Source organism: Daktulosphaira vitifoliae, unplaced genomic scaffold (genome assembly GCF_025091365.1).
Source record: "Daktulosphaira vitifoliae isolate Bord-2020 unplaced genomic scaffold, ASM2509136v1 Scaffold_4, whole genome shotgun sequence".
NCBI classification, from domain to species: Eukaryota; Metazoa; Arthropoda; class Insecta; order Hemiptera; family Phylloxeridae; genus Daktulosphaira; species Daktulosphaira vitifoliae.
The window spans coordinates 12,839,398-12,854,154 of NW_026099575.1; the positions used below are offsets into that span (position 1 = coordinate 12,839,398).

Consider the following 14,757-nt stretch of genomic DNA (forward strand, 5'->3'; position numbering starts at 1 on the left):
AATTTCAAATTCCAAGTCTAATTTTAAGTTCAATTTATGTTACTTATTGTAGTAATTTGTTATTTTTTTATTGTACTTAAATTTTATGACAAGAAATTAATCTCTCAATGTTTTTAAAAAACAGTAAATATTGATTACTAAAATAGATTGAAAAGTTTACATGGGCATTTTATAGGAGATAGTAATTTGGGCATTTGCCCCAGTCTAATTTTTAATGAAACTTGGACCGATTATTTCTCATTTTTACTGATTTGGCCATACATTAAGTAAGCTCGTTGCTCGTTAAAAGTTAATTTACTATAACCTAAGAAATATGAAAATGAATTATTATTTAAGGAGAAAGACACCTAATATTTCATATTTGATTAATATAAAACGAACCCGGTTTTAACAGTCTCTCTTAAATTATTACCATATATAACAAATTCTTATTTTATCGTTAAATATAAAACATATCTTGAACCCGAGCTGCAAACAAATGAAAAAGTTCCATGTTTATTATGTTAGTTACCTTAGTTGTTACTGACATAACCGAAAAAGGTTTATGTATAATTTCCAAACTAAAAAACGTATGTTTAAATCAAAAATTCTTTTAATCATATCTATTGTTTTGGACCTAACAAATACAGTTACTAAAAATTTTCATGATAACTTGATACATATAAAATATACACATAAAAGTTAAATAAAAATTATGTGTATGAATGTATAAAGAGTAAATTTTTTTTATTAAAACAATAGCTTGCAGAATTAAAACAATTTTGAATTTTTTTTTTTCAATTACTTTTAATTACATAACATTCTTGAATTATTAGGTATCTAATACTTTTAAGGTTCATTCCTTATGTCTTGTACAGGTAACAATTTGGTTTTTTTAAGTGAGAACATATTTTAAATTTAATAAAATATTTCAACTTCAATAAGATGCTGAGAATGTTATTAATTTTGCCATGATGTTTTTTTATGCCTGCCATTTTTTCTCAGCTCTCACCGGACAGAATAAGATCACAAATCGTACCTAGTTGATGATATTACCAATAAAATTGAAAAACATTCCCTTGTTCCCTGTTAATAGGGGATTCCCCCAAAAACTGATTTTAAAAATCAGAAAACGTTGGCATTTTTAAAACTTCACAAAAACTTTTTCAAGAAAAAATTATCGACAAAAATATTATTTTGATAAAAAAATCACCATTTTCCAAGTTATTATTTTTACTTAAATTTGTCATAACTTTTTTATATTCATATCGAAATAAATCATTTCAATAAAATCATAGTAATCATTTCTATGTAACACTTAGTGTTTAAATATATGCTATAGTTAAAATATTCAGAACTATATTCATAGATTTACAGAAATATTCCAAGCATAGTTTTATCTATGATTTCGTCCGATGATGTGTTTTTGAATTTTATTTTAACTTATATTTTTTTTTATATATAAATACTTGTATTTTTATTAAATAGTAATAATCTCTAAAATTAGAGGCGATAGAAAAAAACCCAGCACAGGGGGGTTGCGGCGCAGTGGTGACGTGGCAAAGTTGGATCAAGTATAATGATATCTGACAGTGATTAAAATCACTATAAAAAAAAAACGCTTCGATGCAAATCTTTAGATAGTGTTTAATTTTAAAAAATTGGTGGACTATTCCAAAAGCTACATGATGTGCTAGTTCCTTATTAATATCCTGATTAAGATAAAGTATGTCGAATGAAAAAGGGATTATTAAAAAATATTATTTCTCATAAAAAAATTATGTTGATCCATACACTTTTCAATATGTCATAGCATTATAAAGTTAAAAATGTAAAAAATAAAATTGAGAATTTTCACACAATAATAGCATTTGGTAGCCATTTTCACCGTGAAGGTAAAATAAAGAAATTTTTTTTTCGCATAATAAAGTAAATTACATTAGCTTTAATTTAAGATATATATAAAAGTGTCAGACTTTCCGGAACACTTTCAAAATTTAAGTTGAAAAAGTAAATTTTTTGTGAAAAAGTGGTCATTTTAAATCCCCCCCTGTGGGCAGGTAAAGGGTCAGATATAAAAAAAATATATACCAAATGATAGGTAAAGACATCATGCATCTATAAAAAAAAATTATATTGATCCATACATCTTTCAAAAAGTTATAGCATTATAAAGTTAAAAATATAAAAAAGAATTTTTTTACAAAAATCGTATTTTTTTTATAAACTTTGATGTCTGTTTTCACCATGAAGATAAAATAAAGTCCAAACATTTTTTTCTGCATAATAAAGTATATTACATTAGCTTTAATTTAAGATATATATAAAAGTGTCAGACTTTCCGAAACACTTTTAAAATTTAAGTTGAAAAAGTTCTACTTTCTACATGCATTTTTTAGATTTGAACCCCCCTCGTATATAGGGAAATGGTCGGATTTAAAAAAACAGTATGTCAAATGAAAGATGTATATAAATACTACTCCTCATGAAAAAATTGTACTGATCCATACATTTTTCAAAAAGTTATAGCATAATAAAGTTAAAAATGTAAAATACAAAATCGAAAATTTTCACACAAAAATAGCATTCGGTAGCCATTTTCACCGTGAAGATAAAATAAAGTCCGAAATTTTTTTTTTGCATAATAAAGTATATTACATTAGCTTTAATTTAAGATATATATAAAAGTGTCAGACTTTCCGGAACACTTTCAAAATTTAAGTTGAAAAAGTAAATTTTTTGTGAAAAAGTGGTCATTTTAAATCCCCCCCTGTGGGCAGGTAAAGGGTCAGATATAAAAAAAATATATACCAAATGATAGGTAAAGACATCATGCATCTATAAAAAAAAAATTATATTGATCCATACATCTTTCAAAAAGTTATAGCATTATAAAGTTAAAAATATAAAAAAGAATTTTTTTACAAAAATCGTATTTTTTTTATAAACTTTGATGTCTATTTTCACCATGAAGATAAAATAAAGTCCGAAATTTTTTTTTTGCATAATAAAGTATATTACATTAGCTTTAATTTAAGATATATATAAAAGTGTCAGACTTTCCGAAACACTTTTAAAATTTAAGTTGAAAAAGTTCTACTTTCTACATGCATTTTTTAGATTTGAACCCCCCTCGTATATAGGGAAATGGTCGGATTTAAAAAAACAGTATTTCAAATGAAAGATGTATATAAAAACTACTCTTCGTAAAAAATTGTACTGATCCATACATTTTTCAAAAAGTTATAGCATAATAAAGTTAAAAATGTAAAATACAAAATCGAAAATTTTCACACAAAAANAGCTCTTTCATTTTCATAGATGTTTGCCAAAGAAATTTACAATTACTTTATTATTTTTTAAAGTTTCTCCATAAAAATTATAATATTAAATTATAGAAAAGAAATTTTATACTTAATATAATTATCATAATAAGTATTTTTTTATATTGTATACTTATAAATAAAAGAACTAATCAGGTATGAATTAAGGAAACAGAAGTTTATTTTGTTTTTGAAATAATCCATCAATTTCTTAAAATTATACACTATGTACTTGCTTGCATGGAAGCGTTTCTTATGATATTGATTTTAATCACTATTAGATATCATCTACACTTGTTCCAACTCTTTATTTTTTGTCTATTACTACATTTTTTCTACATTCACTGGACTGATTATTTTCAATGATACATCAAAAGATCATACATTGTTGTAAGTTGAAGACATTATATTTATAATGTAAAATATTTTTTTCATTCCTTGAAATATCTAAAAAAAAATACACTATTTATAATCGGTAAATTTTTATATTTTTTAAAACTTTTTTTATTTAAATCTATCATAGCATTTTTAAAAATAGATGAATTAAAACAATTTTTTTTATAAATACTTTAGGTATTTCCTTTTTATTTGATAAAACGTTTTTTTAAAAATCTAATCCTTTACCTGCCCACGGGGGGATGGAAAATAGCAACATTTACACCAAATTTTACTATTTTGAAAATGTTCCGAAAGAACTATGTAACATATGTTAAATTAAAGTTTGTGTTACATACTACAACTTAAAAAATATTTTCTTAAGTTTTTTTATCTAAACGACAATTGAATTTCATCAAAAAATGTTATTTTTGTGTAAAAAGATCACTGTTATTCGTGTTGTTTTCCATATAAATTTTTTTTTTTCTGAATTATTTAAGCCAATATAATAGGTCTCAAACAGTATAGCTAAATAGAAGAAGGGATAAGTGCCCCCATTTAACTCCCTATTTTATATAAAAAAAAAATATATAAATAATAATAAAGATGATACAAAAGGTAGTTATAAATATTTTTAGGGAGAATTTTTGTGCTTTTAATGTCACAGTAAGTACATTATAAGGAATAGACTACCTTTTCAAAAAAAAAAAAAATGTTTTAGCTACCAATGGCTTATGATAAAATTCATTTATAATTAACTCACGGAGGTCAGAATAATCGAATTCAGAAAGTAAATTTTCTTTTCTTTTTTTGATGAATTATTACTTAAAATTTTGATACACCTTTGCTATAGAGTTAAAAAAATGTGCAACTACATAATAATTTTCTTATGATTTCACCTTAAAAAATTTTCCTGTTCACTCGATCCACTTCTCCTGCCAATTCTGGATTACGTACAGAACCCCTTCTGTCTCTATTGGAAATCGCTTATACATTTTATAAAGACATGTCTTTTAACTTAAACAAAATTAATTATAACGTTAGAATAATAATTTTTTGTATCATTGCCAAAAAGAAACAAGAATGTAATTTAATTTTTACAGCGATACAAACATACTTACTGTATACATAAGTTTGAAAAGTCTAATTTATTGTTTTCAAGGTCTTGAAATTTGAACCAATGATTTTGTTGTTACGATAAACAGTATATCATGAAATATAATTTAAACTAGAATTTCTTTGTAACTAAAATATATTTTTGAAACATTTATATATTGTATTAGTGCCTGACTTGTGTGGCTAAATAAAATATGAGCAGTCAAATATTATTTTTTTTATTTAAAGGGAGTTGGTTGCCTATCGTAAATCGCCGTTTAAACAACCATACTACTACGTTAAGTATATATAGAATATTATATAATTGCATTATAATGAAAATTTTGTTATATGCTGTAAACAATAAATAGTTCTTAGATGTCAAAGTAGTAAATAAGTAAATAGTGGATAAAAAAAATATTGTAAGTTTATACATATTATAAGGTTATGTATAACCAAGTTCAATAGTTTTGATTTTATAATAATCAAAAACCAGAGTTTCATGTGGTTTATGTAGTGTATAATTTTTCATTTTAAAATCATTGTGAAATATACACTTACGTATAATTTTGAAGGTCGGTAATACAATTACTTGTATTAACTTCTTAAAATGATGTACTTATTTATTAAGAGAATAACTTCAGTTATCGTGGTAAAATGCAAAATAATATACACTTTTGGTATACATGCATTTCATATCTTAATTGTATGGCGATCAGTTCTATAATGTGTATAGGGAAATATTAAAAATATTATTATTTTCTTTAATTATGAATAGTTATTTCTTTACAAAAGGAATTAAACCTTGACATTTTTATAAAGATTTCAATACACTAGTATTATTGTAATTGAATAATTTTATACAAATGTATAAGAAATTTCAGATTGCGTGTTTCAACACAACGTTGAAGATTATGTTAAAGTATGGTAATTGGTTAATCGTTTTGATACTTCAAATTTTGTTCAGTATATTCAGTATAATATAGTTAAACGTATATTTAAATTTTTATCGACAAAATCATTTTACAAAATATGAGTTGTGTTTTTTTTAAACTCTTTTTGAGGAAAAAACATAAAATAATTTTTAATTGTAATTAAAAAAAGTCGATCTCATTATTTTCTACCCAATTAATTATTCAGATTTAAACAATAACGTAGGTAAAGGAAATTTTGCATTTAAACTCTCACTACAAAATTTTTTAGATTTATATAATTATATCGAAAATAATGAGGGTTTTATGTTTTTAAACATTTCCATAAATAATTTGTGTTCGAATTTATATTAAAAATAAATTAGGCTAGGATAATTAAAATATATAAAAAAATCACCAAGAATTCATTATGGTTTTAGATTATTAATGATCACGGACCAGATGGTATAGGTTGGGTTGGATTGTGTGGGTATACCTATTTACCAGGTCCCATTATATATACTACCATTAAATTTTGGGGAATTGTTGAGGAAGAAGCTTTGTAAAATGTACTATTATATCGAATTGTATAATTTTTCACTCATGGTTAATAAAATAAAAAAAATAACAAATGTTACGGTATAAGATCTCCGATAAAAGTTCTTAGGAACTTTTAAGGGAATTGTAAGATTATGCTTTTATAAATATGAAATTAATATTCTAACTAAGATATTTTTAAGTTTATTCTATGAATTTGACTGTAATCTCCGTATATAGTCTAATATTTATTGAGAATTATCAGAATCAACAAAAAATAAAAATAACCCTTAATAAATAAACTAGGCTATAACAAATTATAAAATTAATTATAATAACATATATATATTATAAAATCAATAATAATTGATCACTTGTGGCTGATATTATTTAAAATAAAAAATATGTTTATAATATAAATCTAAAGAATCTAAAATATATTAACTCATAAAGTCACAAAAAGTATACAACTAAACAAAATGTTTACGTAATGTATACTGACAGTATGTGTTTAGCGCTGATAATGATAACATGATTCCCGAAATATGTATATGTGATTATTTAGTATTTTTGTGACATTTTTCACTTTATATAAACTATAATATTCTATGGTTATCCATTTATATCAACTTCTATATTTTCTTATTATCTCCTATAGTTTATGTAATTTTTCATTAAAACATGTAAATAAATATATACTTTACGTTGCATTAAATACTATAATTTTTTTTTCTTCTAAAGAAAGGAAATTATTTCTGGTGTAATTAAAATTTCGTGCCGTTGCATTAAAAAATAGTAATTTTTATTTTACACGAAAATATAAATTGGCTATTTTTAATCAAACTATCAAAAATATACTATCAAAGGAAAAATCAATTCAAATTTTGGTTCAAAGCATATTCATATTTTCACCATCTGAGATAGTGCAAATATTTTAAGTTAAATTTGGTGCAAACTGATTACAGCCATCTCAGCTTTATATCGTAATTAAAATAAAGATAGTATTTTTTTATTATGGATAAGGATTGGACTTGAAAAATAATTAATCACTTATAGATCCAAAAATAAATATTACTAAAAATAAAAAGCTACTAAATTATTATTATTTTTGGAATAAACCTATTGGTTAATGATAAACGATTCCACCTGTATAATTTAAATTTGTTTTATGATTATCTTGAAAACTTACAAAAACTTTTATATACGTTATTGCAGTATTAAACAACAATATGAATACTAACAGTGGTATTTTGATGAAATATCAAAGAATACCTCATTTTTTATAAGACAATATCGTAAAATTATAATGAACATTTTTAATCCGAATTAATTATAAGGTAATTAATTCACATTTTGTTAAAAAAAGGTCTAATATATAATCTAGATAATTTAGGATCAAAGTCCTGATCACTATGTTTCCTAATAATAAAATCATCTTAAATTTGCTATAAAAGTGTTTTACTAAATAAAAAGAATATATATAATATCTTTTCGTCTAAATGTCCAGGTAGGTATTGTCGATCAGTTCAAACAGTGCAAAAATGGCCTAAGGCAACTAACAATATTAAGATTGTTACTTAATGATGATTAATTATTAAATTGTTTAGATATAATTACAAACAGTAAACATTAATTTAGTAGTCTATAGGCAAGATGATTTAAATTTTGTTTTTTAAAGAGGAAGGATGAGGGATTTAATAGTATGAAAAAATGTCTAATAATATTGGGTAATAATATTTTGCTTATAAGCATCCACATTTATATTATATAGCTTTTGTAAATATTACTCGTATAAGACAGGAATTTTATCATGAAAAATAGATATTTTTATTAATTAAAAAGTATTTTAAATTTTTAGTAAATGATCGAATTCTCAGAAAATTTGAATTATTTGTGTTATGTATAATTATAAAATACAATGTCTATGTCAATGATGGTAATAAACAAATAAATGATAAAATAACAATTGTAAAGATAATTAATGAGCTATTAACGATTCCGCTAAAACATAAAATTTAATGTTTAATATGACAATAACAATTGGTACGCCTGCATCCCCGTCGTACAGTTGGTAGTTGGTTGTCCGGCTAAAGAAGCACGATTCCTTCAAAACCGCTATGGTGTGGCGGCGACCGGTCGCGACAGGCCAACTAGTCAGTGCATCAATAGCTTATGGACCGGTCGTAGTTGTTAAGCAATCGCTCCTTATTAGTTTGCGTTATTATCTGTTATTTTATCACAGCGAAAAATTTCTAAAAAATTTTGGTGAAATTTTATTCATTTTTTACATTTATAATTTTTTTCATTTTTAAAACATAAAAGTTTGGTGTTTTATGTTCGTGTTTGACATTTAAAAGGATAAATATATTAAAACTAATTTTAGTGCGTTTGGTAAGTTAAATCAATTTAATTTAATTAATTTTGTATTTAATTTCTACATATATTCCAATGTTAAATTCTCACTATAAGCCATGTAGAATAAATTATATTACTTGAACCACCGCACCCACAGATACTGAATATAAAATATGACTTGAAGGTATTTTGTATTTGTTTGAGCCAGTACGTGTGTTTGTGTGAGCGTATCTTGACTGTAGACATCAAATGAACAGGTTGGACCGTTTACTGGGGAGGCGTTCTCAGTACCTGCTGGCTGTAATCCTCCACCCTTGAAATATGTACATTCGGTGTGCCAGGTGAATACAATACCATTAGGTATTGTATACAATTTCTTTACTTCTCATTTTAGGGATGTCTTCCATTTTCGTTCTTTTTTAAGTTTATTACTTGATATCACTCATGAGTAATGAAATTACGTTTTATTCACTATTATCGTTAGCATTACAACATGTAGTTATTAAAACTCTTAACCTAAGAAATAGTAATAACAATTTTATTACGGCGAATCTTTTATTACTATTGACACTTGTAATGTATGCATATCACATCTTTTACGCTACCAAGATAATATCTCTTATTAAACCTTTCGGATACTATCATTCATACATACAAATCGATTCCTAATAACTTCCTTTTTCGATATTTAATGTGTTATTGCATCAGGATCCATGTTACCTATGAATTGCATAATAATTCACTTTGTTTTGAATTTTCTATTAATGATAGTTTCACGATCATGTATATTTTGTTAATTTTGACTTGATAATTTTAGGTAAAATAGATAATTTTAAAATGCTAATTATCAATTAGTGAACCAAGTGTAATTTAAAACTTCCAAATAGGTACCGTCGATAATATTGTTTAGGGTGTCTCACCGTGATTTACTAATTTTAACATAAGTTTATGTAGTAAAATTAGTAAATCACGATGGGACACTCTATATACATATTGAAATATCTTAAATTGAAGTATCAATAAAGTAAATTCAACGTTTTATTTAGCGTTTTGTTGTGAAAATGAGAGGTACTCCATGTTTTTGTTAAGTACTCTAGTACTTATTTCAGTTATAATTATGTATATTGATAATAATCCTCTAAAAATATAAAAATAATGATGTTATTCAATTATTACATTCTATTTTGATTCGCTTTGATGTAGTTAATTATTGGTCAATTTTACAGTGTTTTTTTAAATAGTTAAGATAATACAAAGAGTAGTTTTATACATTTTTGGCGTGGTCAAAATATTCTAAGTTCTAAGAATAACTAATATCCATGTTTTTAAAATCCACTTTGTTCGGATGGACGCTTTAATACTTCTGAATCAATATCATTTATATGTGTTGTGAAATGAATTATTACATTTCAATATTATTAACTATTATCAGTTAATAAATTTTCTTTGAACTATTGTAATAGTTTTTAAAGTAAGACTAATAATAAATCGACTGTATGGATTTGAATACGATAGAACTATTGAATACATTGCAATATTACTGAAGGGATTATCACGATACTGCCTTCATTATTTTAATTCAATTTCAATTTCTCTTGATTGATATTGTTAGGTTATTATCTTAGATTTAATCGTAGTGATGAGTTTTTGTCTTTCAATTATAATTCATAAAATCAGTAATTACCAGATATAAAAAGTTTAATTATGATTTTTTTTCTCCATTTTTTTATAAACAGTAATATTTACCAGCATTTTTTTTTATATTTACTTTACTTTTATTTTTTTTAAAATACTATTTTCTTTGAAAAATAAATAAATGAATTTTTATATCTAGTTTCATATCCGTTGCCATACAATAATTTAATAATGTCTCATGTGTATATGAGTGTGCTTAAAACACTCATGACTGTTCAGAAGTCAGTTCATACGTATTTTATAATAAGGAATAGTTTTATCAGTACTGTGGGTCGGTAGTGTTTGCGGGTCGAATGGTTTTGGTTTGACTTTTAATGAGTCATGGTAAAGAAAGAAGATGTACAATTGTGTGTATAGAGAACCCTATAACAACAGAATAACTTTTTAGTGTACACTTATTTATACCTGTAGGTTACATAATCTACTTTGGAAAAATAACTTATTGTAGGCATAATGTACGATGCTGATAGTCAGTATAGCGTGCTTAATACCACTACACATACCAAGACATAAGATTTTATGACTGGAAGACATGAGGTATTTGTCTGCAGCAGACTATTAATCTTTTATGTTCTTAACTCTGACCGATCACAATTTCAATAGCAATATTTCGTCGAGTTTAACAGTGTAGATTTGTTAAATTTATGCTTATTGAGCTGTTTAAACATTTTCGATTTAACTCGGAATTGTGGGCTACCAAATTATTGTACATTAATATATTAATAAATATGGTGTTAAAAAAAATACATAGTTAAAAAACACATGCTGTAAAGAACCATAAATGTGTTTATAATTAAAAAAAAAAAATCAACACCTTTCATGTAATTGGTGGTAGCTTAATTAAGTTTGATAGTACGTGTTTTAAATTTTTGCGTGGTTTTTTTACTTTTATAAAATATAAAAGACCATAATTCGGATTTACGTTTCTAATGAAATTGATATTTAGAATACCGTCTTTATAAACTAGAAAATGTTTCGAAGTAAAAAAAATTTGTATGGGTTGTATACAAATTTGCCTTCAGAATATCATTCTACCTTCAAAATATACCAACTATTTTTGAGAATTAACATAATTATCGTAGGATTGTTAAAAAACATGTTTAAAATAAAATTTGTTTAAATCATAAATAAACAATTTAAAACGTCCCATAAGACATATGTAAATTTTGACATTTTGAGTGTTTTAAATGTAAAAACCCTGAATTATCAACAGTTTTATTTATTTATTGAAAGTTATCAGTAATGTTTCCATATCTTTTAGTGTGTTTGAAAAGACACGTTGCAGCCAAATAAAATTTAATATTCAGTTTGCCTAAACCTAACCTAACTAGAAACGCAGGTTCTTAAAAAATTGTTTATCAACAAAAATAACAACGAAATAATTTATCTACGTCAGTAATTAGGTACCTAAATCGTGTAGTTAAAATATTGAAAGTACAATAAGTTCTGCCCGGCATGTTAAAAGCACATGTTTTAATAATGTGTAAAATACTGATTTAAAGTTACAGAGTTGGATTTAAAATTGTCATCATATATAACAGACCATATTTAAAATTTATGTGTCCAATTATTCATTTATGTTTTGGATATAAAGACTTTGTTTGACTGATGGGAATAATCTTTTAGTGTGTGTCACTAAAACAATCAAAACTAAATCATAATTTATTATTGTTGATGATAACAATAAACAGCAACGTCGTAGTATGTTCTGTGTACTTAATATTTTATGACTACCGAACCTGCGTTGTGGTCAAAGATGAATGTAAATATTTTTCATAATGATCGAGATGAAAAGTAGCGCATTAAAATTCTTTATGGTCGAATATACTCTAGAGAAACTAATTTGTATGAATCTTAATTTGACATTCTTTATTTTCGCTTCAACTTTTTCAATACATATTCATATAATATAACCTACGATACTAAATATTTTTTGTCTTTAATGTCATGACTGATCAAATTGCTTTCATTGATTTGTGTAAGTTTTTCAACTGTAGCAGTTAAAATTTTAGTGGTAATAGTCAACCAACAATTTTTTAAACAAATTCATGTTTAAAAAATAAACATTAGCAAATATAAAAATATAAATTTTTATTTTATGATTTGGTTGGTTTTTATTTTATGGTATTTTATACGAACGCATAGATCGTGTAAATTGAAATTACTTAAAATTTTTTTTGGAATTCACCCAGCCATTTAGTGTGCAACATTTACAGTGCTTACAACACATTTACCTACCTACTTACTCTGTTTAATCCGTATTTCAACCCGTTTGCACTTTATTCGTGTACAAGACTATTTTGCGCGCGCGTGTGCACAAATGTTTTAAAAGATCCCTAGTTAATTACCTACTGTAGTTATAAGTGAGGATAATAAGTTGTATAATGTATACACATAATCACGACGAATAGTTTATGGACCGTAACTATGGCATTTTTTCTACTGAGAAACAAATACTTAGTTTATACGAAAACAATACTTTTATTATTTTAAAGGAGTATAATTAATAAAAACAAGTTTGGAAGTTTGTTTTTATAATTTTTCGACCCATTAGTCTTGGTCGTTACAAAGCTATTATAAATTATTCTTGCAGTGCAAGAATTCGTATAAAAATCCAGCACAACAATTTATATACTAAGTTATAATTGGAGTTTTCCGATTTTTATATTATCAAAGTCAATACATACAGTTCAGCATTATCAAGTAAAAACTTGGACAAGTTAATTGACTGTTCAGTCTACAGTCTGTAAGTCAGTGCGCAATGTACTTTTTTTTATATAGTGTTATTCATAATGTATCAATAGTTTTCGTTAAAAAGAACTTGGTGTACATTTGATATTCGTATAAGATATACACCCATGGTGCGTGTTAAAAGAAAAATCGGAGAAAGTTTCCGTTAGCTTGTTGATTTTATTGTACAACAAATAAAAAAATATTCAAGGGCAATTTATAGTGAAATTAAGTACAAAAATAAGGATTAAGAATTTTTCATTTTATTTTTCAAAAACATTTCAGTAATCAGTGGCACGTATAAATGTATTTATGTATAAAAATCAGTAACATCGTGGTGAGAGAATAAATGGAAACCGTAACAATACCGCTATAATAATATATATATTATTATTATATTTTGATGACAGTAAATATGTAATAGAACGTGTCCATGGTTATCTTTGGCTATGCTCCAGTTTGATTGCCGTTGTTGTAAATAGACGATTTTCGATCAGTCACGATATTCAAGATCTCCACGATATGCCTTGGGGTGCAATGACCATCGTCTGACGTTTTATTTTTATTTAANTCCAATTTGATTGCCGTTGTTGTAAATAGACGATTTTCGATCAGTCACGATATTCAAGATCTCCACGATATGCCTTAGGGTGCAATGACCATCGTCTGACGTTTTATTTTTATTTAAATACGTTTAATGAATTTTAACGTTCATTTAATGTTTTTTCGATGTAAAAACTAATTAGTTTTACATCGATTTTATGATAATTTTTAAATACTTAAAAGTAATTCGCTTTCCTTGTAGTTAATGAAATAAATAGCTGTTGTAGCTCGCACGTCATAAAACCTAACATGCCAAAGAAGTGAGAGTACAGCAGTTACAGTACGTGAATTTCTGTTTATTGGTTATTTGTTTGTGTATTTATTGAAGTTTAGAAAAAGTACCAAAACATAAATTTCAGCTTGAAGTAAATACAACTTTTTTACCAGAATCGAATAATAAGCGAAACGTGCTTTTATGGAAATGTTTAGCTTTTTTCTACACTTAAATCCAAGGATTTCAACATTAAAATGGTTGTATAAATAAATTAATTTCCATTGACATTCACTGTGGTTTTTTATTTTAATGTTGCTTGCGAGTTCGTGTTTTTGTATATATATTCTAGTTATTTAAAATTTGTTTAAAATTAACAAACTCACTTCCATTGTTCTGTACGATCGTGCGCTTTGCCTTAAAATGCATAGAGTTACATTATACCAAAACTTATACTCGCCACTTATTGATAATACGTAACTGATAACTTATTTCCGGCAATTTTGTTTGTTTAACTGATAAAACTTTTTACTAATTATACGATAACAAATTAGGCAACAACATTTAACATGTAATTTTAATTTATTTTATTATAAATTTAACATATATAAAAGGAAATTATATAAGTTTTAGTATAATTTGAAATAAATATTTGAATGGCTAATTAAAATGTTTTCATTGTCAATTATATTTAAATATGTGGTTGATATCGTTGAAATTATTAATTTAGTAGTATTTTTGTGTTGTTTTTATTGTAATCATCGAAACCGTCACGATTGTAATAAAACATATATGATACTTAAAGGATATCTGATAAAAAATATTAAAAGTTAACTTAAAAAATTTTTAATTAAATTGTTCAAATACATAAAATAAACTAGATGTATAAACAAACTATTAAAATGTCTAAAATCGTAACGTAAAATATATAAAAAAAGTTAAT

At 25.1% G+C, this 14,757-nt stretch overlaps 1 protein-coding gene across 2 annotated transcripts in view; it reads left to right on the forward strand.

The window, feature by feature from the left end:
- The first annotated feature begins 8,336 nt into the window (after positions 1-8,336).
- Positions 8,337-14,757, forward strand: part of LOC126905800 (uncharacterized) — a 58,888-nt gene continuing 52,467 nt past the window's right edge. The window contains exon 1 of one of the 2 annotated variants that reach the window (XM_050685867.1): positions 8,337-8,611. The gene's annotated coding sequence lies outside the window, so the exon portion shown is untranslated. The remainder of the gene's footprint in view (positions 8,612-14,757) is intronic. The other variant, XM_050685868.1, reaches the window with a different exon arrangement.